The sequence below is a fragment of the Dysidea avara genome, chromosome 2 (genome assembly GCF_963678975.1).
Source record: "Dysidea avara chromosome 2, odDysAvar1.4, whole genome shotgun sequence".
Lineage (NCBI taxonomy): Eukaryota > Metazoa > Porifera > Demospongiae > Dictyoceratida > Dysideidae > Dysidea > Dysidea avara.
This window is the reverse complement of record NC_089273.1, coordinates 18,925,306-18,950,177: the sequence shown is the minus strand read 5'-3', so window position 1 is coordinate 18,950,177 and position 24,872 is coordinate 18,925,306. Positions and strand designations below refer to the sequence as shown.

The window sequence follows — 24,872 nt, the reverse complement described above, 5'->3', positions numbered from 1 at the left end:
ATTCCTGAAAGATGTGACTGCGAGTAGGGCATACTACTGAGCAAATTGAAAGCAGAGTAAAAGGTCATGGAGGAAAAGGAGCATGCACGAGTAGCAGAAGGTACAGAAGGGTACAATGACACAATAATGAATGCTGGTAAGATTATAGCTTGTTTTAAAGGAAAATTAAAACACGTAAAACGTAAATTCAAGCTGAGCCAGCAAAGGGTAATGCTTAACTCACCTGTCCTAAACCCTTCTCCGTTTGACCAGTCTAATGCCCACTCTAATCTCTCATGTCAAAGTGTTTTAGATGGCAGCCTAAGTCAACGCAATAGTGTTAAGGTCAATTTACCTAAAATACAGCTTCCTTGTTTTGATGGGAACATTCAGCAATGGACTGAATTTTGGGAAATGTTTTACTACATCTGTGGATCAACAAAATTTGTCCAAGGTGTCAAAAGTTTACTCATCTTAAGGGTGTTTTAAGAGGTGCTGCAGCAGCAGCCATTTCTGGTATAGCGATTACAAATGATAATTATGATTTAGCAGTCATCCTGTTAAAGGAAAGGTTTGGAAGAGTGGATGTTATCATTGAATCCTTGTATATTAAGCTGCAAGGTCTTCCAACGTCGGTTAATAAATTTACATAAATCCATAAAACACAAGAACACATAGAAAAGATATTGAGGCAATTAGAACTACAAGGGGAGGTTGTTAACAATCAAATAATACTAATCCAATTATTTTTGTCAAAATTTCCACTTGAAGTGGTTATCAAGCTGGAAGAATCTAAGCCACCCACTGAAAGGTGGAATATGGAGAATCTGAGAAAGGCAATTTTAAAGTACATAAGAGTACAAGAAAATGTTTTTCGTTATACTTATAACACCAAGGGTCAGCTCCAAGTACAAGGTGACAACAATAAAGGTTGGGGTATAGGGCAAAGGTCTGTTTATTGTCCCACTAACAAGGAGACAGGTTACCAATCTCAGACCACTACAGCAGAAGTGTTTGCTAGTTTCAGTGGCAAAGGGAATAGTCAGAGGGTAATGCAACCTTGAATATTTTGTGATGGTAACCAATATAATGATCAGTGTGATAGGTATGCCACAGTTGTGGCTAGGAAAAGGAAATTAAATGAAAAGAAGCATTGTTTTATCTGCCTGAAACCTGGTCATGTTTTGAAGAGCAGAGTTGATAATTCTACCCAAGGAAATATTACCTACCTCACCATCCTGTGTTGACCCCTTCGAAGGCTACAACAAAGGTCCGTATAGTTTATGATGGTTCAGCAAAAATGCAGACTGCTTCAAGTAGTTTGAATGGCTGTCTACACCATGGTCCTAAAGAGAGCCTTAAGGAAAGGGATGGGCTGACAAGTGTTGTACTGGGATAAGTTGATGACACTGCTCTCAGAGGTGTAGGCTATTGTTAACAATCGTCTGTTAACCTATATTTATGAAGAGTTTGAGTCAAGATTTGTTCTCACCCCATCACATTTCTTAGAGGGTAATTACAACAATGCAATTCTCTTTGACACTGAAGATAATTTTGAAGATATTGATTATGTTCCCAATTTGGATTCGACACAAAATTTATTGCAGTACTAGAAAAAGAACCAAAAACAACTTCAATTGTTCTGGAATGGATGGTCCAAAGGCTATTTACTCAGTTTAAGAGAAACCTTACCACTATATAGTACATATGGGTCCACAATTACAAGTACATAGACAGCCAGAAGTTGGTGAAATTGTAATTTTAAGAGATAATGGATTATCACGCAGGGAGTGGAAATTAGCTAAGGTAGTGGAACTGATAAAAGGCAAGGACTCTTGGATTTGTTCAGTGAAGATACAATTGTTTAATAAAACAATCTTGGAAGAGCAGTAAACTATTTACATCCTCTAGGAATCAAGTCAGTGATTGGTAATGAGGATGAACCAGCTAAATCCAGTACCGCAAGTACCTCAACACATGAAGGAATCAAGAAAGTAGCCAACAACTAAGTTTTCCGCCATTTTAGATAGTTTTTAAACCATGGTTGACTGTATTAGGTGAGCTCCAAAAGGGAAGGAAGGTAGGGGCCCAGAAGGAGGGACAGAGGCTGTTCAAAAAAATTAAAAAGGAAAGTGTAGGGATGAATTAGGCCAAGTTACAAGCCATTCAGGTATCAAAACTGGCTAAAATGAAAGGAAACTCACAGAAGAGGTACTTATTCAACACCACGGAGCTGTACAGCCACATACAGCCATCCTCAGGCTGACCAGAGTTCCACTAAGGCCCCACATCGCATGTACGGATCACCACTGGGCTTAGGAAATGCAGCCAGCAAAACCAGACCACTCAAGTCTAGCTGATTTTGATTGTGAAATTAGGTAGTCTATTCATGTAGCTTTGTGTTCTGGGTGAAAAATTCAATCTGTTGATTTGAGCGACAAGACCGGTTTTCCCACAAATATGCTAACATATGGGGTTCATGCAAATTCAGTCACCTAATCCTTTATTGTGTATATAAATGACATGTCATGGTAAAAAGATTGACATACTCTAATAGAACTGTCAAGGACTAACATGATTGTTTTATTAGAGTATATTAACAAATTTTTAAGGATCATACATTAAATTCAGTGCTATCACGATATCAAAAACACTATATCATATATCACCAAAGTTTGATATGTACTAGTAATAGCATGGGTAGTAGTGAAATTTGGGATAAATACCATGAGTGTTGTATTGGAAATTTACCATTTCCAATACAACAAGATTGGTAATTTCACTGCTATACCCATGCTATTCCCAGTTAATACCATACTCGCTGCATATATACATGCTATGTACGCAATTTGTCACTATGTACTAAACACGCAGTAAACACTAATTGGCCCTACATTGTTAACATAAATTCTAGCCAATGAAATTGCAATTACAACTTTTTCACTGCTACGTACCAGTGAAATACGGGATAAATTTCACTGCTACTATTGAGACTTTTGTATGGGCAGTAAAACAGGTATGGTATTAAGAACATAACATTAGTAACTGTAAAATGGTACTATATTTTATTATTGTTATGTGACTATCTTTTTCTTAATTAATTAATTAATTAATTTAACCCTTTCATGGCTGAATTTCCCGGCACACTTTACAAGGCATGCTGTATAAGCCTCACTGTACACTACACCACTTGTTTATTATACCTCTACGTAAACACTGTGGACTAACAATCTTGACTGGGTTGTTTTTGTTTACATAAAGAAAACCACAAAGTAATTATAAGACAACAAAACTACAAAATACACTAAAAGCAGCTTTGAAAAATAGATGGCCACTAATAAACTACCTACAAATAAGTGTTCCAGTATCTTATATTGTTTCCTTACTGAATCATTGTCTTCATGGCTGGATTCTTCAAGTTTTATCATAAATCCAGTGTCACACATGTGTGTATGCACACGATTGAATCACGCCACATGTCTAAAAACCATCCACAGCTACTTGCCAGTTGTCTTAGCCTATCTATAACAATGTATCTTTGTTCAAAACATTACTATCAACTCAAATATAAATGAAATAGCCCTATTTTCCTTTCAAGAGTAAAGTTTTATCAAGTAACGTAATAAACCCACAATAGTGCATGAACCATCTGGTTATCCCAGAAACGGGACCTCTGTGGGCGAGCCCACTTCAGGGTTAGCGCATTGTACTATGAAATGCACAATAGGAGAGTTAGTATGCTGGAATTGCACTCAGTGCGTGTTTTAGACCGTTGTGCCAGAAAAATCCAGTTACAGCCATAAAAGGGTTAATAAAAAGCCGCTATAGAGAGCTTAGCTATTAATGCAAGGATACCTTAGGTAAAATTGAACCATCAACACACAATTAACTAAATACAGTGTACCAGACACTATACTACTAGGGTTGAGACAAATAGTTTGAAGCTTCGAAGCTTCGTTCGGTCTCATAACATTCGGATGCTGTTTTACCCTTTGTTACCATGGATACCAACATGTTAAACCAGTTGCACAAGTATTAACACTCCTTGTGGAAGCTGCCATTTACATATTTTTTTGATGTAATTGTAGTTTAAAGAATGGTTATATTGGAGCTATAACAAAGTGTAGGAGTTTGTGCTACAGTGTACACCCTAAGAACCATCAATTGTGGTCATTAATAGTTGACATGACATTTGCAACAAAGCTTTGAAGCTTTGGTAACATTTTGAGAAGAAGCTTTGGAGGAAGTATTTGTACATTCGTTCCAACCCTATATGCTACATATTGCCACCATCATACAGTACAATAGTACATAGTAGGGACCACAAAGGTATGGGCATGACCCATGAAAAAAATCACCCCAAACCAGCCTCACTTTTCCGTGATGACGATGAGGCAGCATTGGTTAGGCAGAACTAAGCCCAAACAAGCCTTCAGATCAACTCGAAATGTTTTCAACAAGTTGCTACGAAATTTTTTAAGAAAAAACTATTGGATTTTCTAGTGACTGCCTGATTGACTGAGTAACTGACTGCCTGGATAACTGACTGATTCCTTCAGACAAGCATAACTTGGTAGTGGTTAAGGCTACGGGCTTGGTTTTTCCACTGTTTGATATTGCTTTAGCTGGATACTATTGTTACTAAACAAGACGAAAAACAAAGCTACCACATAATCTATTTAACAAAGAGTTGATTCAAGAGATAGTTACTGGGTGCCTGGTTTTTAGAAGTAGCACAGCATCAACTTGTTACTTTTTTTGTAACATCATAATGTCCACACATACTGCAGTAGAAAGAAGAATATGACCAGGTATATTGTTTTTGTCTGAATAAGTGTCCCAACTATTAATTACTGAAATAGTGAAGTGATCATTAACCTTCATTTTCAGCTATTTTTAGCCCGTTACACAGCAAGAACATTATGAGGAGGACCTCTGCAATCAATCCAGTTAAAAAGGGAAACTCAGACAAATTCCACTACAAACGTAGGAAGCCATCACATAGTGCTACTGCAAATTGACACCTTGTGCTGTCAGCAAAGATAAATGGTATATACACAAAGGAGGACACAGGTACATAAGCCAATGAAGCATGCATTGTACATGTGGAATGCCATAAGACACTGTTGGGCTAAAGCAATTTGAACAGTGTAAAAATCATTCATATAGCCTTAGCCATTATCAAGTTCTCATATCAAGCAGTTGATCAGTCAGTCACTTGGTAAGTCAATCAGTCCGTCAGTCAGTCAGATAGTAGAAAATTCCACTTACACTCTGAAGACACTGCTGGACTCTGACCAATACTGCCAAGGCACCTGTGAGGTTGGTGTATTATTGGCCAGGAAAACCCATTTAATTATATTATGTTCAATATTATTTTGCTATAACTATAATTCAAGATTGTGATGTTCATAGTGTATATCAGTGATCATGAAGGTTTGAAAAATAGACAAATTGTTTAGTACAACAACATAATCATAACAGGTGATATTAAAATCATAACAGGTTGGGATTGTTAACACTGGAAATAACTAGTGATTATAATTGAATAACATCATATGATATATCATGTGATCACATCACAACTAATCCATACCATATTTTACCAGTTAATAGTCATGTAAACTAAGGATAGTAGCTACATCACAGAATTATAGTCATAAAAGCTGCCTTTAAATAAGAGCCACTATTTGTATCTGAATATTCTGATAAAAGTGTTGTTAGTATTACATGTAACACTTTCACACCTCAGATCAAAGGAGCTGACCGGGCTATATTTCGTATGTAGCACAGCTAGCCTGGCTACATACGAAATGTAGACCGGGCTACAACTGGGCAGTGATTATATAGATGTTGATGCCAAAACCAATTGTGGGGATCGATTAACACTCACATGATCAGGATATACGACTTGGATTTTGCTATAAAACCACTCAAATGGTGAGCGTTTTGTTATCCTCGCCATTCTACAAGTTGAAAACGTTGGGTTAAGGTAAAATTAGTGCTATAGCTTATTCATCAATCGTTTCAGCACATTTTGAAATACGGACATACCCCCATCATGAATTATGCATGGAGTAACCACTCTACAAGAAAGCTTACCTGTCTAGGCCTTTAGTGAACTGTGTAGTTTTTCCATAAACGATTCAGTAGCACTGATTAAAACATTAAACTCGTGTAACGGAAATTCTCAGTTATATCTCTAGGATATGTCCGTTTATCATAACCAAATGTAACCAGAACGTTCTAGCTGCTGACCCATAATCAAAAATTTTAGGTATGCAAATAAATTAAGTGGCTGCACTCGTATTGGCTTGGGTGATTGATCGCCCTGTAAAGGCTATCAGTCTAATAAGTGTTACATATTAGCTGTAACATGGGCATTAGGGCTTTGCCTGCTATGTATGCCCTCTGCCCTCAGGCAGTTAGGCATATATATCAGGCAAAGCCCTCATGCCCATGTTATAATTAGTACATGTAGCTTGAAGTAGAAACCATACAAAGGAGTCACTTTAAGCCAGTTGTGTTCTTGAAGTAGTTTATTAGGAACCAAATGGAAAGATGGTTAAATGAGGTCAATCATTAAAATAATTCATATACACACAACTAGCTTACTACTACACAAGCTCATAGTAACTACCCTCAGATAGTAACTACATTCACATAGTAGCTGTATACTATTGTGTTGAATGGTATAGAAGTCACAACTATTAACTGGGAACATACAGGTATGGTTTTTGTGTTATACTACCATACCATTATACTGGATTAGTATGTAACAATACTCACTCCTATGACAGCGTTGATATCAATATTCTTGTCCACTATAAGACTTCTGAGTGTGGTCTGGTCACTTCTACTAATAGCATTCCTCAGTCTCAGCCTCTCCCCCTACAACAAATAAGCACCATTACTCACACATGTATCACATGACCTTCACCACACTCACTAATTTCACAAATAATAAACTAGTTTCACAACACCTCTATACCAACCCTACATGTACCTGTATAGTACAATAGGAAATGTATATGGTGTACATGTTGTGATCATTTGTAATTTTGAAACTGGGAAGAGTCCTACACAGGACTACAAGTACATATTGAAGCCTATGATATGCAGGAGTGTTAGTAGTGGAATAGTGGAAATGAAGAATTTGGTAGTTGCTACAGTAAATCATTCCTAACTGACACTACAGTAGGTTGTGTCATAACAACTCTGTACTAGTGTATATTACTGTGACAACTGGACTGTCTGTGGATAATAAAACTTCTTCAAAAAATTTCTTCAAATTATTAGACTATCTACAGACATGTACACACAATAAATTATATTACTCACTGGAGTTGGTTCCCTTCCTCTCCCACGTTGAGCCATACCAGCACTACTACTATAGTAGTAATAAAACATCTCATAATGTGTGCTCTATACAACATTATAATGTACACACATGTTCAGACCACAACACAATCATTAACAACACAAACTGAATTACTCATACTCAATCATTATTATGACACACATACATACACATCTAATGGTAGGTGTGTGTACACCAGTGGTTCAGGTCACCTGGGTCACATTCAAGTCATCCAGGTCTCACCCACTTTATAGAATATTCAGGTCTGACTCAGATTGGATCACATGTGAAATGTGTTAATTAGTTTGATGATGTGTTAACCCTTTAAGGACCACTGCCGTAATATTACATCCAAGTGTATAGGATGTAAACAAAAGGCTGTAATTCAACAGTAATTAAAGCTATGAGCTTGAAATAAAGGCTATTATTTTCGCCACCAATTCTGTCGTTCATTTCCATTTTCTGTTTCCAGTTCCATGCATTGTTTCCAATTGTCCCATTCAAGGTCTTCAGGACACACCAGACACTGTCTGTCTGTCTGTCTGTCCAGCCAAATCAAATTAAAATCAATAAACAAACAAATGTGTCAACATAACAAGGGAGTGTCACATATGCTGTAGGTAAGTCTGTTATTGTGGTCAAAGATTGACTGGCCAAAATATCACTTAGACTTGTGACTTGTACCCATACCCTGAGTATTACCTGTTACTTGATGACAACTATCAAGTTTTATGTACTTATCAATCATGAGTCAAACTTGTATCTTTGATCACTGACTTGGTATAAATCTAGCAGGATTGACTTGCAAATTTTATAACATTCACAGAATCTACATGGATCATACCAACTGGTTTATACCCAGCTTTTAATAAATATACAGTACACATGAGTAATAGGCCTGGCCATAGTTACAGTGTTATTTTGATCGTGGAAACTATGATCAACCAACGATTTGGTAGAGTTTAAACTGCTACCCAGGGATTGGAGACCGGTTGTTGATGACACCTCTAGGTACCATCACAATCCAGTTTGTTTCCATATATGGAAAGTTATTTGAAGCTGTATACAGAATCGTATGTAGCAACATTACAAGATGGCGGTAGTGTTCCCACTTGAGGGCTGAGCTTTGTACAGAGTACAAGGAGATGTACAATGAGTGAGCCAGCACCAAAGTGTGCACAGTTAGACAATGAAGGGACCCTAAGGCACCATAGATCAAGCCAAGGAAGGAGACTGGCAGTGACGCATGGTGATGGTGAAGTTGGCTGAGTCTTCATTGTGGTCGTTCTCTTCTTTGATGGTGGTGAACTTGTCTCTACCTTGACCTCAATTAGTGTAGCTGGAGCTGTTACATGTTGAATCACACTTGTCAATTACATAACCATTATTTTGTATGACGTTCAGCAGATTTTTGTAATCTTGCCATTTCAAACATGCATGTGTGGATTTTAAAACAGCCATGCGAGCTGTTTGAACAAAGTGATGTATTTCTGTAAAGTTATGATGGTTTTACAACGAAAATCTTCAGCTCTGGATGGCATGAACTCAACCGTGATATTTTAAAAGTACATGTACATATTGAAAATAGCCATTGGGATTGCACACCTAATAAACTTTACTGATTTTAGTGGAATTCCACATATCTACCAACATGGTAAGGCCAAACACGCATGAGAAACCCACTAAAAGTTGGCTTAGCAAACATGTCTGTTTATATAGGCCTATAGAAACTAGAACAAAGTCATTATAAACTAAGTTACTAATGCAGCACTATTCTCGAAGCAGCTCTCCTTAACTTTACTGAATGGCCCGCTCTAGGGCAACAACTCCTCATACAATTCCCTCAAATTACTGAAGTAATATTTAATGTACACAATGTTCCAGACCATTTTTTGTATTTAGACTAATCAGTTTAAGGTGAATTCCTATAGTCTATGTAACGGGTGAATCCCACAATACATTACGCATTGAGAAAAAAGACAAGCCAGGGTCAGAAAATGTGCCGGGCCCATGTATCTACAACCATGAAAATAAGGTGGAGTATTCCTTAGAGGTATGTGAGTAATTAGCAGACGTATTTTGGGGGTACCACTATTAATGTTGTGGGCGCTTCAAAAATACATGAAAATCACTGAGTGTTTTTATGCCATTTAAAGCATTTAACATAATTTTGGGGCATGTCCCATTTGATATTAATGTATTGATTATCAACCAAATAAATTCAATGCGAAAAATCGCTGAAAAACCACTGTAAAGCTATTTATTTCAAACGCTGTTATGTAATTATGGACTGTCACAGAACTCAGTTCCATGCTCCATCAGCGGCTAATAAGCTCCTGACTAGAGCTACAGAAAAAAAGAAAATCCTAGGTAGAGCACCAGGCCTTAAATTAATGTGCGGTCAGGACAAAATCTGCACAAATAGCACAATGTCTGCACATAATGAGATTTACACATGTCCTTGCTAAACCAATAGTGGTACCATAAAAGTTGATGTGTACATGTTTTTTGTAGTGCTAACAATAACTGTCACTTGGTTGCTAGGAGATACTACATTTTCCCAACCCAAGGATTTACAGGTAGGTATAAACAGTGGACCTGGGGACCAAGGAACTGGGACTAGGGGAGCCTGGGTACCCATGAAGATCCAGTTTTTTTTTGGAATTTATACAGTTCACAATATTCTATACTTGTACTGGGTACCTCTGCAAGTAGTCTTGCATGGCCAATCCACTTTTTCCCCATCACAGTGTCTCACATGATGTTTATACCAATTAGAAATTATAAGTACCTCTGATAAAGTGTCTGAAGCTGACTGCATTTATAGGCCACTTTGCCTACTGCACAATAAGCATACTAGTCTATTATGTTGTCTAGCTACTAAAGTTTAGAAACATTGTGAAAATGCAATATGCACTATTTTGTACGAGGTCCCGTTGTAGAGTTCGCTCCAGGGATGAAACTTGCCAGCTACAAGGCTTTGTTGGAGCATGCATTAAAGTGTTTGTCAGAAAAAAATGGGCAATCTTATAGCAAGATCCTGTACTGGTTAAGATGTAAACTGAGATTTTCCCTACTCTCAGTAGCCATCACTTGTTTGAAAGAATCTAGATCTTCCTACCACCCCTTTGGCATCAAAGAGTCTGCAGCTATTGACCTTCTGTGCACAGAGAGTAGGATCAGTTCATTTCATTGAATGCTTATCTTTAAGTATTAGTCTCTTTGTGTGTAATTGTTATTTGTAATTTTGCTTGTTTATTCAGTGGAAAAAACAGCAACATTAAAATATTTGTGGTAGCTAATTGTCTGGGTAGTGTAATAGGGGTCACACCACTACAGGTATCCAGGTAGAGATGTACTTTGTAACAGCACTTTTGTTTTCTCCATACTAAAAATCATATCAGAACACAATAACTAATTGTCACATCACTATAATACACATGTAGTTTATCGACATTCACTGTGTATACAAATTAATTTGTATACACAGTGAATGTAGAATTGGTACCAACCCTTTAAGGTACAGATAAATAAGATATCGTTACTGTTATGTTGGCTAGTACCAGTCACAGGGGCGGTGGAGCAGGTCAAAGAGTGAGGGGGCCAGGCCAGCTGTAAGTTGAAGACAAAAAAAATATGTCACAGCCTGCTGACAATAGGTTCTCTCCACCAATCTTATCTCCTTATACATACGTAGCTAAGTAATTTGCTACACTGCTTCTCTGAATGCTGTGACTACTCTATCCAGATCCTGACTGTTCTATTAGAGTATCTCAATCTTTTCTTGCAAACAGTGTCCCAAAAGGTGGGGGGGGGCCATGGCCTCCACCACCTATGACCAGTCATAACATTATAGTATTGTGATACAGTATTGTATACTTCAGTTTGGACCATTCAACAGAGGAGACTTTGTTCTCCTTCAGACCTAAGTTTTAATTAACCCTTTCTTACCAAAGCCATTTCGTAAAACTGCAGAAAAACCTCAGGAAATGAACTTTTATGGCTTGTGTGATCTTTGCCTGATACGTGAGGATCCCAGCCATTAATTAACACGGAACACAACGTACCATATGAAAGCCATCTTTCCCTTCTACACAAGCATCTAAAAATCTTACAAGAAAACACATAACTCACACGCTTTGAAGTGAAGAAAGGCGTGTTGTTATTCTTCACCATAGCAGTGAAAGATGGGCACCACCATCTTGTTATAACCCCAGATTACATCATACTGTATATTTTTAGAATGTGAGGAACAATTTTATTCTTAGTAGAACAAACCATGATGCTCAGAGCAAAAGTTATCAAAATTTAAACAGGTACAATTGTTTTTTATGCATTTTTGTGCATTTATAAGTGTTGGTAGCTCCCCATACTCATTCTTATTACTTCGCGTTGAACTTTATTAGAAACGCCAGGGCCTACTCAACAAATTAGTGGTTATTTCAACTTCGTAGCCCTCAGAACGAAGGAGTTATGGGTCCATTTATACAGGGCACTCGTAACACATGTTTTTGGCAATATATTACCCATTCGGTAATAAAGGGTTAAACTGGACGAGTAGGCCTCCAGTTATAGTAAAACAGTAGCACCTATAACAACCACAGTTTCAGTCTAACTCTTGTGAATGGCGTATTGTCTGTAATTCTCTCACAAGTTATTGTTCAGTAGTTGGACATCATCTCATAGAAACCTCATAGTAACAGGATAATTAACTAGTAAGTTATTCATTGGAATGTGTGAACTGTTTGAACATTGATGAGTAAGTGAAATATTGCTGTTAGAAAATACGTACCAGAGTTTGAGGAGTGGTAAACCATAGGCTCTACTGTTTCACACACAATTTGCAATGTGCTAGCTGGTATTAGCTATTTCAGTACTCCATATCTCTCAACTGTCAAGCCTCTGGCGTGATTCTCACAATTTGAGGTGCAATCTCAAGCTCAAGGTATTGAATCTCATGTCTACAAACAATGTAGCTTAACTTCCACAAATATATACTGTACATTAAGAACTCCTTGGATATTTATACAGTTTGTGTCACATGATCCTTCTCTGGTGTTTAAATGAGGAAACGATGCTGGATCAGAGTACTGGATTAAGACATGGCTGGGGTCAACATGAGATGTAAAATAAAAGTAACAGAATGGTTCAACTGTCTAGCACCTACAAGTGTTATTTGAGTAATGTTATGAGTTGTGCCATGTGTCATAAAATGATCACGTGATACCATGGATACACTGCAAGATGAAATTTGGAGAACAAGTGGTTATGTGTAGCTGAACATTAAGATACATTCCAGTGCCTTCAAAGTAATATATATAAAAGTGCACTACCAGAATTCAATGAATATGTCAGTATGGACAATTTATTCTATTTAGAAAAATTTATGTAATATTTCCTTTGATATCTGAGGTTATTAAATCCAATAGAAACCTGTGGCGGGGTAAATAAACAGTTAGTAACCTGTGGCCTCACTAGTGATTGTTTACCACATTGATCAAACAAAAATTGGCAAAGCCGGAAACAAAATGTCCTTACTGATAGCCTACTTTCTGAACAAGACAGGCATCATTAGCGTTCAATACCAATGGTGTGGCACTGACACCAAACTCGAAGGATAAATCTTTATGCTAGCACTCACAATTTGCTTCTTAATAGCTTACTTTCTAGACAAGACAAGCATCTTTCTAGCCCGGAATTGTAACTATTTGATGTTAATGTCACGCCAGAGTTTGAGGGTAGCCTCACCCACATCGTCCTCGGGTTTCTAAATAGTGTAGACACCTTGACATCCCATTCTAACTAATACATAGTGTGTGGCCATAGATATGGTGTAGCAGAATGTATGTACAAATACAATTAATACTCAAATTAATAGCACCTTAGCCAGCATAAACAGGTGGATATAATATTATCAGTCTAAGAGCACATTTTATGTATGTTGTGTTTGTTCTCTCCATCAGTAGGTTGCACAGGATGGGTGGCAGAATTTGTTGATCTCACTACTAGCAAAGGCTACAGGTTGAGAGCAATGGTTATCCTTAAAACTTGGTACCCAGAGAGACTAAAGGCTGCTTTGTTGAATAGTCCATGTGTTGCTTAATGAAATGTGTTTTAAAAAGCCAGTTAATGGCGACTTGATTAAGCTACATTCGTATGTCATCATTACATTCCTTTATTCGCTGACATTGTCCCAGGGTGAGGGGGCATCTCCAAATTGATATTGGCAGTTTGGCATGCTTAATGTCATAATGACATTAAGGGGGAAGGGAGCTCAGCTCATAACGTTAATTTTTTAAAACAGGCACATTTCCGAAAAGTGTGTGTGTGTTTGTATGTATGTATGTATGTACGTAAGTATGTATGTATGTATGTATGTATGTATGTATGTATGTATGTATGTATGTATGTATGTATGTATGTATGTATGTATGTAAGTATGTATGTATGTATGTATGTATGTATGTATGTATGTATGTATGTATGTATGTATGTATGTATGTATGTATGTATGTATGTATGTATGTATGTATGTATGTATGTATGTATGTATGTATGTATGTATGTATGTATGTATGTATGTATGTATGTATGTATGTATGTATGTATGTATGTATGTATGTATGTATGTATGTATGTATGTATGTATGTATGTATGTATGTATGTATGTATGTATGTATGTATGTATGTATGTATGTATGTATGTATGTATGTATGTATGTATGTATGTATGTATGTATGTATGTATGTATGTATGTATGTATGTATGTATGTATGTATGTATGTATGTATGTATGTATGTATGTATGTATGTATGCATGCATGTTTGTTTCTATATTTGATTGTCATTCCGCACCCACGTGAGCAAAACCTTGTTCATTAAAAACAGAAATAAAGACCATATAGAGCCTGTATTAAACTTCTGGACAGGTTAGCTTTGGTTTGATATGGTTAATACTTGCCGGTTTGAAATACGGGTGAAACGAGTCTATGAGGATGCGGTGAAGGTGTTTCCCAATGGGCTCTACAGATGTCAAACAGCAGAAAAATAAAACAGCAGAAAAATAACACAGCTGGCCTCCTAGGTTACCAGGTATAATGAATTCATTTGAGTTGAAAAGGGGAATGCCTATACATACACGAATGAAAATATACAGCAGCTTTGAGACTTTGCCTGGAGAATTTGTGTAAGAAAATATTTGAGGAATTATTAAACAGTTAAGAAGATACTTCTGTGCATTTTGTTCAAGGTATGCCTCCTTAGCAGTGCTTAGCAATGTAATTACAGAAAGAATTACAAAATATTTCATCAATTACAAAATTATTTATCTAGCAAAACCCAATATCACTATTAGTTTAGTACACTGTTAATTAATTCCAGTTAGGCTTGTTTGCTGCATGGCACCTGGTTTTTAGAAGTAGCACAACAACTTGTTATTAAAGCAGTTATAGCATAGCTAAACAGCTAGGAATAGAGATTAAGCAGCTATACCTTTTGTAGACTATGTTTTCGGGTAAAGAATATAACGTTTTGTGCTTCTATTGCCAATGTATTGTTTTCATAGTGTGACGTTAAGGACAGGATGGGACGAAGGGGGGAGGGATCTGAAGTTACTCGGTGTCATTATGACATTATGCACCTATCAATGTATTGCCCCACCACCCCCCTCGGGCATATATGGGGCTACAGTAGGGATTTGACACAGCTGAATGTCAAATGCCCCATAGTAGGGTAAACATATTGTGCCAAATCCCCACTGTTGGCCCCAGTTGTAAAAAGGGGATTTGATATCCTGTTGCTTTGTTCTACTTCATTAGTTTATCGTTATCAGTTGTTATCGATCAACCCAAAAGCTGTAGCTCGTGTTGCCATAAAGTTCTCGCTCGCCAGACTAACCGATTCAGAAGTCAACTAGCTACCGGTAGTTTATCAGTGTGGCCGGGTCGTCTCGCTACTGATACCATAGCTTAGTTACACACTATGGCGTACATACAGTAATACACTCATGTACCTGTTATGTTCAATCAATCGGCAATCTCCACTGAAGACTCAAACTATATAGTAGTGGGAAGGTACTCCAGAGTACGCCAGTGACTCAGAAGTAATGTGCATTAGTAGTCTCACAAAAAAATTAATTTAGGCTCGTTTAATTAGAACTAACTACCGCCTAAATAATTATTTCGAGGGGGGAAATTTTCGCTGATTTCGCGGTTTTGGAGTTTATCAGTGAAAATTTTAGGTTTGAAATATTTGTGCCTCCATATAGCTAGTCTAATCAGGGGAGGGTGGGCTTTGGGGGCTGAAGCTCCTCCTCACCCCACCTTCACATTTAGGCTTTACTTGATCAATATGTTGAGGATTATAACGAAATTTTGTCTTAGCATAATTATATAATCACTAATAATACAAAAACTCATAAACCCACCTTATATACATCTTTCCAAGGCACACTGATGATTATTAGTGGATTTATGCTAAAGGTTATGCAACAAGGACTCGGATCAGTATTGGAGGTGTACAAGATCGAGATACTCTAATAGAACAGTCACCTAACTACTCTAATAGAACATTCAGTGTGAACATAAAACTTATGGAATTATTCCAAATCTGCCTGCGCCTATACATACAATGAAGTGCATTGATCTGTTTCAGTACACAAAAAGACTTGTTCATCTACATGTGTAGTTATCATTACCAGTACTGGTATATTTAAATCAGGTAGCTAAACAATTTCCATTGAAAATGCTCTCAGATTCAATCTTGTATCATTAAAATTTCTAAATTTTCCAGTTTCAACATTATTATTCCATCATGCATGCAATTGTGGGAGGGTGCATCATTTATTTTGTTGTCTGAACCTACCCTAACCTTTCTAGCTATTAGCAATGCTGCAGAGAGCCATATATATCTAAAGGCAGTATATAAAATATCTACAGGCAGAAATATGCATTCTATGTGGAAATGTCTCCAAATTGCAGTATTTTAGCATCTATATTTTTGACAAATTTCCTGGAGGGTCATGCCCCCAGACCCCCCTAGTTCCAGCATGTGCACATGCTGGGACGTGTGCTTTGCACACCTTCACCCAAGAGATTAGTACCTTGAGTTAGTCCCCCCTTTTATAAATCCTAGATCCACCCCTGCTAATACATTTTGGGAGTGTTTGCAAATCCACAAAAAAATTATTTTTAATATTGCTCAACCTCGAAATATTTGCCCCTCAAAATATTTAGGATATACGGTAGCTCCTCCTCACAAGCAGTTGTACAAGTAATTTTAGCCGTAACACTGGTAAAAAGGATATGGAGTATTGGGTTTGTTGGATAACACTACTCAGCGTTAATCTAATAGAACACACAAGGCAACACCACCTGAATCACTTTATCCTGCCACAAGCCACCCTTAACACTTATAAGTACAGTTTCTATCCTAGAACAATTAAAGCAAATAGTTAGTGGAATACTTTTGGCAATGTGTTATTGCCCGAATGAAAAATTTGCCTTTTTGTCAGTGGCAGAACTTAGTTGGGATATATTCAATGGGCATTTTTTCAGGTATTTTCATGCTAATGGGGCGTCTATGTTTTTTTGTGTGTTTATTTGCATATGGGGAAAGGTCTTTGTTATGGTGGGTATAGAAAGATAGAGGTATGATATGTGGGTATAGTGATATATGTAATAATGGTAGTAACGGCATTTTTTGGAAAGATTGGAACAATTTATCAATTAATGTGAGTGAATCAATAGACATAGATGAATTTACTTACTTAATTAATTATTATAATATTAGCTAGTTTAATTAGCTATAGGGTTGTAGCCTTTAAAAAAGACCTTTTGTGAACTTTTGGATAAAAGCATGAAACTTGGCAATAAGTTTGTGTGTATGATAAAGATTATTCTTTGATAGGGAGCCACCTCAGATTTGACCTTTGGTAACCTTTACAAGCAATTTAATGTTCAAAAATTGTCAGTTTTGTTTCTATATTTCATGTTTGCATGATCCAAAATCCACAAACTTCCTCAGGTGTTAAATTGAAGCATTTGCCCTAAAAAATAAGTTGGTTTTACAGAAAGTCTATAGCTTATTCTGTTCTAAAGTTACAATGATTTTTGTGGTAAAATATGCCACTATTGTCTCCCTCCCACACACAGTTTTGAAATATGTACAGAAAAAATGTTTACTTTTTCATTTTTTATTAAGGCTTTACAGCAAAAGTGCTGAAGGTCTGTAGGACACCTGGTCCTACAGCCTGTTGAAAATTGTTGTGTTTGAAAAGGTGGAGAAAGGAGAAAAAGTCCATGACTGGAATGACCTAGGCAGCCTCAAACCTGCAGCCATCCAATTAAAGCTCAAACGCTTACAGGAATCTGCCAGGCAGCCAGGATGTTCACTTTCATGTATGTATATATGTATCCATAGGAACTCTATAGAGAGTGACTTATTATCTCAAAGTATATATACCCCAGGTGGAACCAAATGGACATTTGTATATTAATTTATTAAGGCACAAGTACTGAAGGTCTGTTGGACACCTGATCCTACACCCTGTTTAAAGTTGTTACATAAAGTGTACTTATTCTGTATAACAATTTGACATGTTAAATAGGCATGATACTTAGAGATAGATCAATTGATTGCCATGGGTTACATGCCCATGCAGGTCATTATTCTGAATGGTGGGTTTATGTATGAGGTACAATTTGTGTAAGTTTTGCAAACTCTTGATCCACTAAAGTTTAGCTGCATGTTTTTGTATGAATTCACACATTTCGACTAAGCTTTCTGGATTCTACTTTTATTGAATTGTCATAGTGAAGACAATTGCTTGTGTTTTGTAGACTAAAGTTTGCAGAAATTTCTGCTGTGGCTTATTTAGATTTATATGAACTCTCAAATATATAGTATCACTCAGGGGGCCAAAGAATGAGGGGGCCAGGTCAGGCCAGCTGTAAGTGAAGACCAAAAGAAAAAAAAAAGGTAATTACCTGCTGACAATATAGTTGCCCTCTACCAACTGCATCTTCTTACAAATACGTAGCTAAGTAGCTTGCTTCTCTGAATACTGTGAACTGCTCTATATTATAGAGTATCTAGATCCTGACTGTTCTATCAGTAGAGAATCTTGATCTTTTCTTGCAAATATTAACCCATAACAGTGGGGGGCCGGGGGCATAGCCCCTGGCTCCCCTGTCTCCACCGCCAATGGTATATATCATTAATTTTTAATATCTATCATTGAAGAATATTTGAAACCACCCTATACAATAGCAACTCAGTATATTAGTGCATATCATACTATATAAGCATTATTCTTATTATATTTGTTACAGCTATTACTGTGAAACCTCTCTAATTCAACACCTGTATCTAATCCAGAATATCTCTGTAATCTGACACCGTTTGCTGCACCAATGAAATAAGACTCTGGCTGTTAGATATTTCTTGATAAGTCAACATCCCCACACAGGTTTTTGAGCAAAATAATGAGTGATATGGTAACTGATATATAAGAAAATTCTACACAGGCAACTAAACTAAGTAAAATTGATTTATTGCTAATACATACCTTATATACGTAGGTACTGGTTATGGTGCAGGTTTTAAAATCAAAACATTTGTCCAAAATTAAAGTAGTGTAACTATTTATGCTGTACATTTTAAAATAAATTGTCTGGAATGTAGTAACTTGGTAGTTTTCTTAATTCTTATTTGTACAGTTTACTGTGTAAAGTCAATAGGAGTGATCAATACATGTGCAGATATTATAATGCTGTTTGGCTAGTGGTGTTTATGCTGCTATTGTAAATAAACTACCAATTCCTTTACTATCTTATTGCACCCGGATAGTAAGCACTGCTTAATGTTAGTTCCTTGTACTACCATCACAGCACACCAACATATTGCTTGGTATACTGTGTATACAGCTTAAGGATACACATATATATAAAGGGGTATTGTTACAGGGTGACAACTAAACACATACTGCATGCATAAGTGTAGCTACTGGCTATTTTATATTCCATAGGCATTAGTACCATTTTAGCCAAGTGTTCACTGTTAATACAGAAGTGGTCATAACACACCAGCACAGGTGTGATATCGCTGTCCAAACTGGCACATCTTTTCAAGGGTAGTATGCACACCACATCAATCACACTAATAATAGTGTGACCATAAATTTACAACTGATAAAAAGCACTTATTGCATTTAGGAGTACTTAATGCATTTAGGAGTGGGAGGCATTTCATGACATGCTATTATCAAAGTCAACCACTAATCTCAGTATTATTTGTGAAATGCTGCATCATCTACAGCTTCGCAATTGGTGTTACAATCCTGGAATGTCAGCAATCTACAAACAGTACACAACACTATGCATCAGTCAGCAACTGTCAGCAACTTACCTACTTTAACATCTCTACTTTAACATTGTTTTCAAATGTATTTAAAACCTATATCACCAAGCCTGGCATTTTACTTTCTGATGTCTGATGACATAATTGAGTGTATTTTATTTAGCTATGAGCTAATGGAAATTAATTTTGTTGATACAAACATATATACCAGCTTTGTGCATTGATCTGAACTGTCTGTGTGTAATGGCTTAGCAGAAAATGAATTTATTGTCATAGTTATATTTTAATAACACATATAAATGCAATGAAATTGATACTTTGTGATCCTTCTTACAACCCCTCAATGATAAAGGATGCCACAAAATACCACTTTTAAATACTAGAATCATCTATAACGGCAGAGAATAGTTTTTCATGTATAAATATTGGTGTTATACACACCAATGTACAGTCACACTGCTTGTCTTATGTGCTTTACACACCATATCCTGAAAGTGTGACTGCACCCCAAGGGTGTGCTGCTGGTTAAGTGTGCTATGACCACCTGAATTTTAACAGTGTTCTATCTTATGTAGAAAAGTATGCAGTGCATTTTATTGTACAATGCAGGGGCGGATCCAGGAGCTGGCAAGGGGAGGGGCACAAACAGGCTAAGTTGTAGGTGGTTGGGGAGAGCCAGATTCTCTTGTTATTTTGAAGCAGCAAATAATCACCTCTTAGTAGTGTCTCACAGTTGATTTTTTGCCATTCTGGCCTTTTGGATGGTTGTGAAATCTTAAGAACTGTTTAAAAGGCTCTGAAATATCTTTTTAACAGCAATGCGATAATTAATTCTAGAGGCGCTTAGTACGCACGACCGTGCTGGATGGCAATTTTACAGCTAGTTTGACTGGTGTGCTTTGGTTTCAGGTGAATTTGTAATTTATGCTAGTAAAATGTGCACATTTGTATGAGTTAATAAACTGATCTTGGTCTGACACAAAGTTTAGTAGCTATTTTAATCAGAAGCATGGCTGCATGGCTCAAGCGGCATGGCTCTTCCACAAGGTGGGGGGGGGGGGCATTTGCCCCAAATGCCCCATGCTGGATCCGCCATTGCAATGTGCATTCTATGTCTTGGAAGTTAACTTTTATAAAAATGTGGTCTCTTAACACAGGTGGTCACTATATGACACGTTCCACTTTACAATTGCAAATATCACATATCTAACTCAGCATCTAATGATTATGTTGTAAATACAAATCTGCACTATGTATAAGTACCATATCATACTGCATGATGTGCGTGGGCGGGAGAAAATAGGGCTACTTTTTGCTCTTATAAATAAATGGCTATAACTTTGCAATAGTAAAAGCTATGGACTTTTTAAAAATATTAGTGTGCTTTTCACAGCAAGAGCATTAATTTGACATGAAGTTTGTGAATTTTGAACCATTTATAGGTGAGATAGATGAAAAACTGACCATTTTTAAGTATTAAATTGGGTGTAAAGGTCACCAAAGGTCAAATCTGAGGTGGCTCCCTATCACAAAATAACCTTTATGATACATACAAACTATGTGGAAAGTTTCATGCTTTTATCCAAAAGTGCACAAAAAAGGTCTTAGCACACTAGCTAAATAGAATGTATGCATGCACTGTAAATACAGTAGTGGTCACAACACACTAACACAGGAGTGATATTGTTGTCCAAACTGGCACATCCTTACAAGAGTAGTATGCACACCATATTAGCCACACTAATAATAGTGTGACCATACATGTACAGCTGCAAAAAAGCACTTGTGCATTCAGGAGTGGAAGGGTAGAATGCGATGGCTTTATTATCAAAGTCAATCACTCATCTTAGTATTGTGAAATATTACATCATCTGCAGTTTCACAATTGGTATAACATTCCTGGAATATCAACGTTATACAAACAGTACACAACACTATTAGTCAGTCAGCAACTTACTGCTTTCAAATCTCTACTTAAACATTGTTTCAAAATGTATATAAAACCTATATCACCAAGCCTGGAGTTTGATTGTGGGCTTAATTTCACTCAACTGAGACTACCTTAAGATGTGTATGGGCCCCCACTGATCATCAGTATACAAATTTTTCATCTCTCTACTGTTGACTGGATTGATCTAATGGAAATTCTATGATTTAATGTTAATCAAGAGTAAATTTACTCTTCGTTAATGCAAATTGGTTACTTTAATGCAAATTGGTTACTTTATTGATGCAAACATACCAGCTTTGTTCATTGACTTGAACTGTCACTATAATAAAATGTGTATTTGTGCATACCACACACACATCACATACTTTGGTGGAGTATGTGATGTGTATGAGATGATGGTTCACATTTGTTAACTAATGGACAAATGTGAACTATCATCTCCTACACACATCACATACACCACAGGAGTGCATGCTATTTATACAACACATTTAGAACATACCACATAATTATGCACAAATACACATTTTATTGTAATGTGTCTGCGTAATGGCTTAGCACAAAATGAGTTTATTTATAGCACAGGATTCAATAAAATTGATGCTTTTTTATACATCCTACTACCTCTAAATGATAAAGGATGCCAAAGAACACCTAATTTTTAACGCTAGCATCATCTATAATAGCAGAAAATAGTTTTTCATTTACAAACCTTAGTGTCATGTATACCAATATACAGTCACTCTGCTTGTCTTGTGTGCTTCACACGCTATATCCTAAAAGTGTGCCTACACCCAAAGGGTGTGCTGCTAGTTAGGTGTGCTATGACCACCTCAGTTTTAACAGTGTGTGATTGTAGCTACCTTTTGGGGGTTTTCACCCCTTGGGAAAATGCTCAGTATCTAATCTTAAATTTTAGAGCACATCTGAATTCAGGCTGGGTGAAGGTACTTGCTGAGTGGTGGGTAGAATCTACTCATGATGAAAGTAGACAAGTTTCCTATCTGCATTTCAGAGATGTTTGCTCCACAGAAGTTGACACCCACTTTAGTAGTGGAGCGTCAGCATTTCATCCAAGAATAGCTTCTTACTGAACTTTAGCCACCTCAACCATCTCATTACCCATCAGGGGAGTCAGAGTAAAAGTGAAAGTGGTAAGGCTAAGTATGGAGGCATGCCCCCAGAAAAATTCTAAATTTGAGCATTTAGAGATGGACTGTAGTAGTACTCTTTGGGCTGTAGTACTGTGTGCAAGGTGCTAGTTAGCTAGCTAGCTACCTGTCAGATGCTCAATGATAAAACTGGAGACTGACCAAAAGGCGCATCTGTAATAATTAACCTTTTATCATCTGAGTCTATTAATAAACTGTTTCCAAAGCAGCTACAAATTAAGAGAAAACAAAGCCAAAGCTAGTATAACGCTAACTATTTTTAGAGGCGCAAGTTGACATGAAGCTGTTGTGAAACAGAAGCAGGTTAGATAAAGTGTTGTTTCTGTCTATTGTTGCCATTAAACTTATGCCAAGTATTGCATGTTAACTACTTTTAGTTTTGGATTCATCAAGTTTACTTTTTTATTTTAGCCCAAAAAGTGGTGAGGCTCTGGCCTCACTGGTCACACCTACTCTGATACTCTTGGTACTCATACAAGTATACAGGGCATTAAAGCAATGAGCTAGTTAGAGACTGTACATCATGTAACCACATTATTATTGCATGGACTATAGCTAGTATTTAATGACAGCCATACAACAAGTACAAGCTCATACTTGGTCCTAAAGGAATACAGATAACTACAAATTTAATCAACCAGTCTATACTACCATTGGAGAGAGATGAATGAAATTAGTGAAGCCAGCTGCAAGTAGTGAACAATCTAAGCTACAGCTAGTCTTGCAGTTTGTAGGCAGAATCCTTAAGACCTAACATCATTAATGCAGCTTCCCTCATAAAAGTCTTGAGCAAATATAGCTACTGGTCTTCCCCTAGGCCTGAGTCAGATATGTTCAAATTTTGCTTTCAGGAATTTTCCAGCATTTTCACCTGTAATGCTGTTCAATGTTCCAATTATGCATGCATTATGTTCCTAGGTTAGCAACATTTCTTATAAATAATCATTTTGCAACATTAAATTAGTGACTGGCCCCTATATAGTGGGATAGAACTCATTCACAGAATGATATATCACGATAAAGTGACTGTTCTATTAGGAGTACCAATTTTTGGAGCCATGTACAATACATTTGAGTGCTCTATTACAGTTTGCACTTCCACAGACTGCTCTATTAGGGAGTGTTGATATATTTCCATGTATATTTAAGCTCCATAAATTGATATATCAATGATATAATTAGTGTTGTTTTAGTAACTAAAACTAAAAACTAATAGTAGTTTTAGTTAAGGCTTTTACTTTTAGTTATCTGAAACTAAAACTAAAAGTGCCTCAATCTTTATGTGGAAACTTATACTAAAACTAAATTATCATTTAATGTTTACAAATAACGGAAACTAAAACTAAAAGTACTTGCCAAGTATACAAATAATTAAAACTAAAACTAAAAGCACTTACTACCAACAATTATAAAAGTTGTTAATTGTTTAAAACTAGAACTAAAAGTACCTTGCTATATTGTAGTAACTAATTATCATTATGCACATACTATCTGCCAGTGTATATAAAAGTAACTAAAAGTGTTTTGCTATAAAGATATTTCATAATCATCACAAGGGTTTAATGCTAAAATAGCTACTACCGCAATGTTGTCAAGCAGGACATAGCTAACTTAAACTACGTATCACAGAATTTAATAATAAAAGCTCTTTTAAAATTAGTGAAATCATGTGCACTGTATTATACTTGTTCTTTGAAAAAAATCATGCAGGTGAGCTGCTACATTCATTATTGCATAAAACAAACATGGTGGGTTGCATCAAATAAGGGTGGTATGCACTGACTGCCAAATTGGTCTTCATATTTACTTGTGTAATTTATATCACTCAATAGTACAAACACTGTTTGCTATGTGGCACTTGTCCACCACTGTCTAGTGATGGTGGTTGTTTTGGTAAACTGTGCAGGGTTCCACAATTCTCCTATAGTTGACACCTCAGGAATTTCTAATGTCATCCTACTAATCCTAATGAAACCTTGCACTATCACACCTCAAGCTAACCTTTTAGTTGGAGGCAACTCATGAAATGGGGCAAAAGTCTACCCCATGAG

General features: G+C 36.7%; 1 long non-coding RNA gene across 1 annotated transcript; it reads right to left on the bottom strand.

The window, feature by feature from the left end:
• Nucleotides 1-6,767: 6,767 nt before the first annotated feature.
• On the bottom strand, nucleotides 6,768-15,478 carry LOC136243560 (uncharacterized). Its single transcript, XR_010694899.1, has 3 exons — nucleotides 15,353-15,478; nucleotides 7,321-7,369; nucleotides 6,768-6,870 (listed from the first exon to the last, which is right to left on the bottom strand). It is a non-coding gene; the product is annotated as an uncharacterized lncRNA (long non-coding RNA).
• Nucleotides 15,479-24,872: the final 9,394 nt, after the last annotated feature.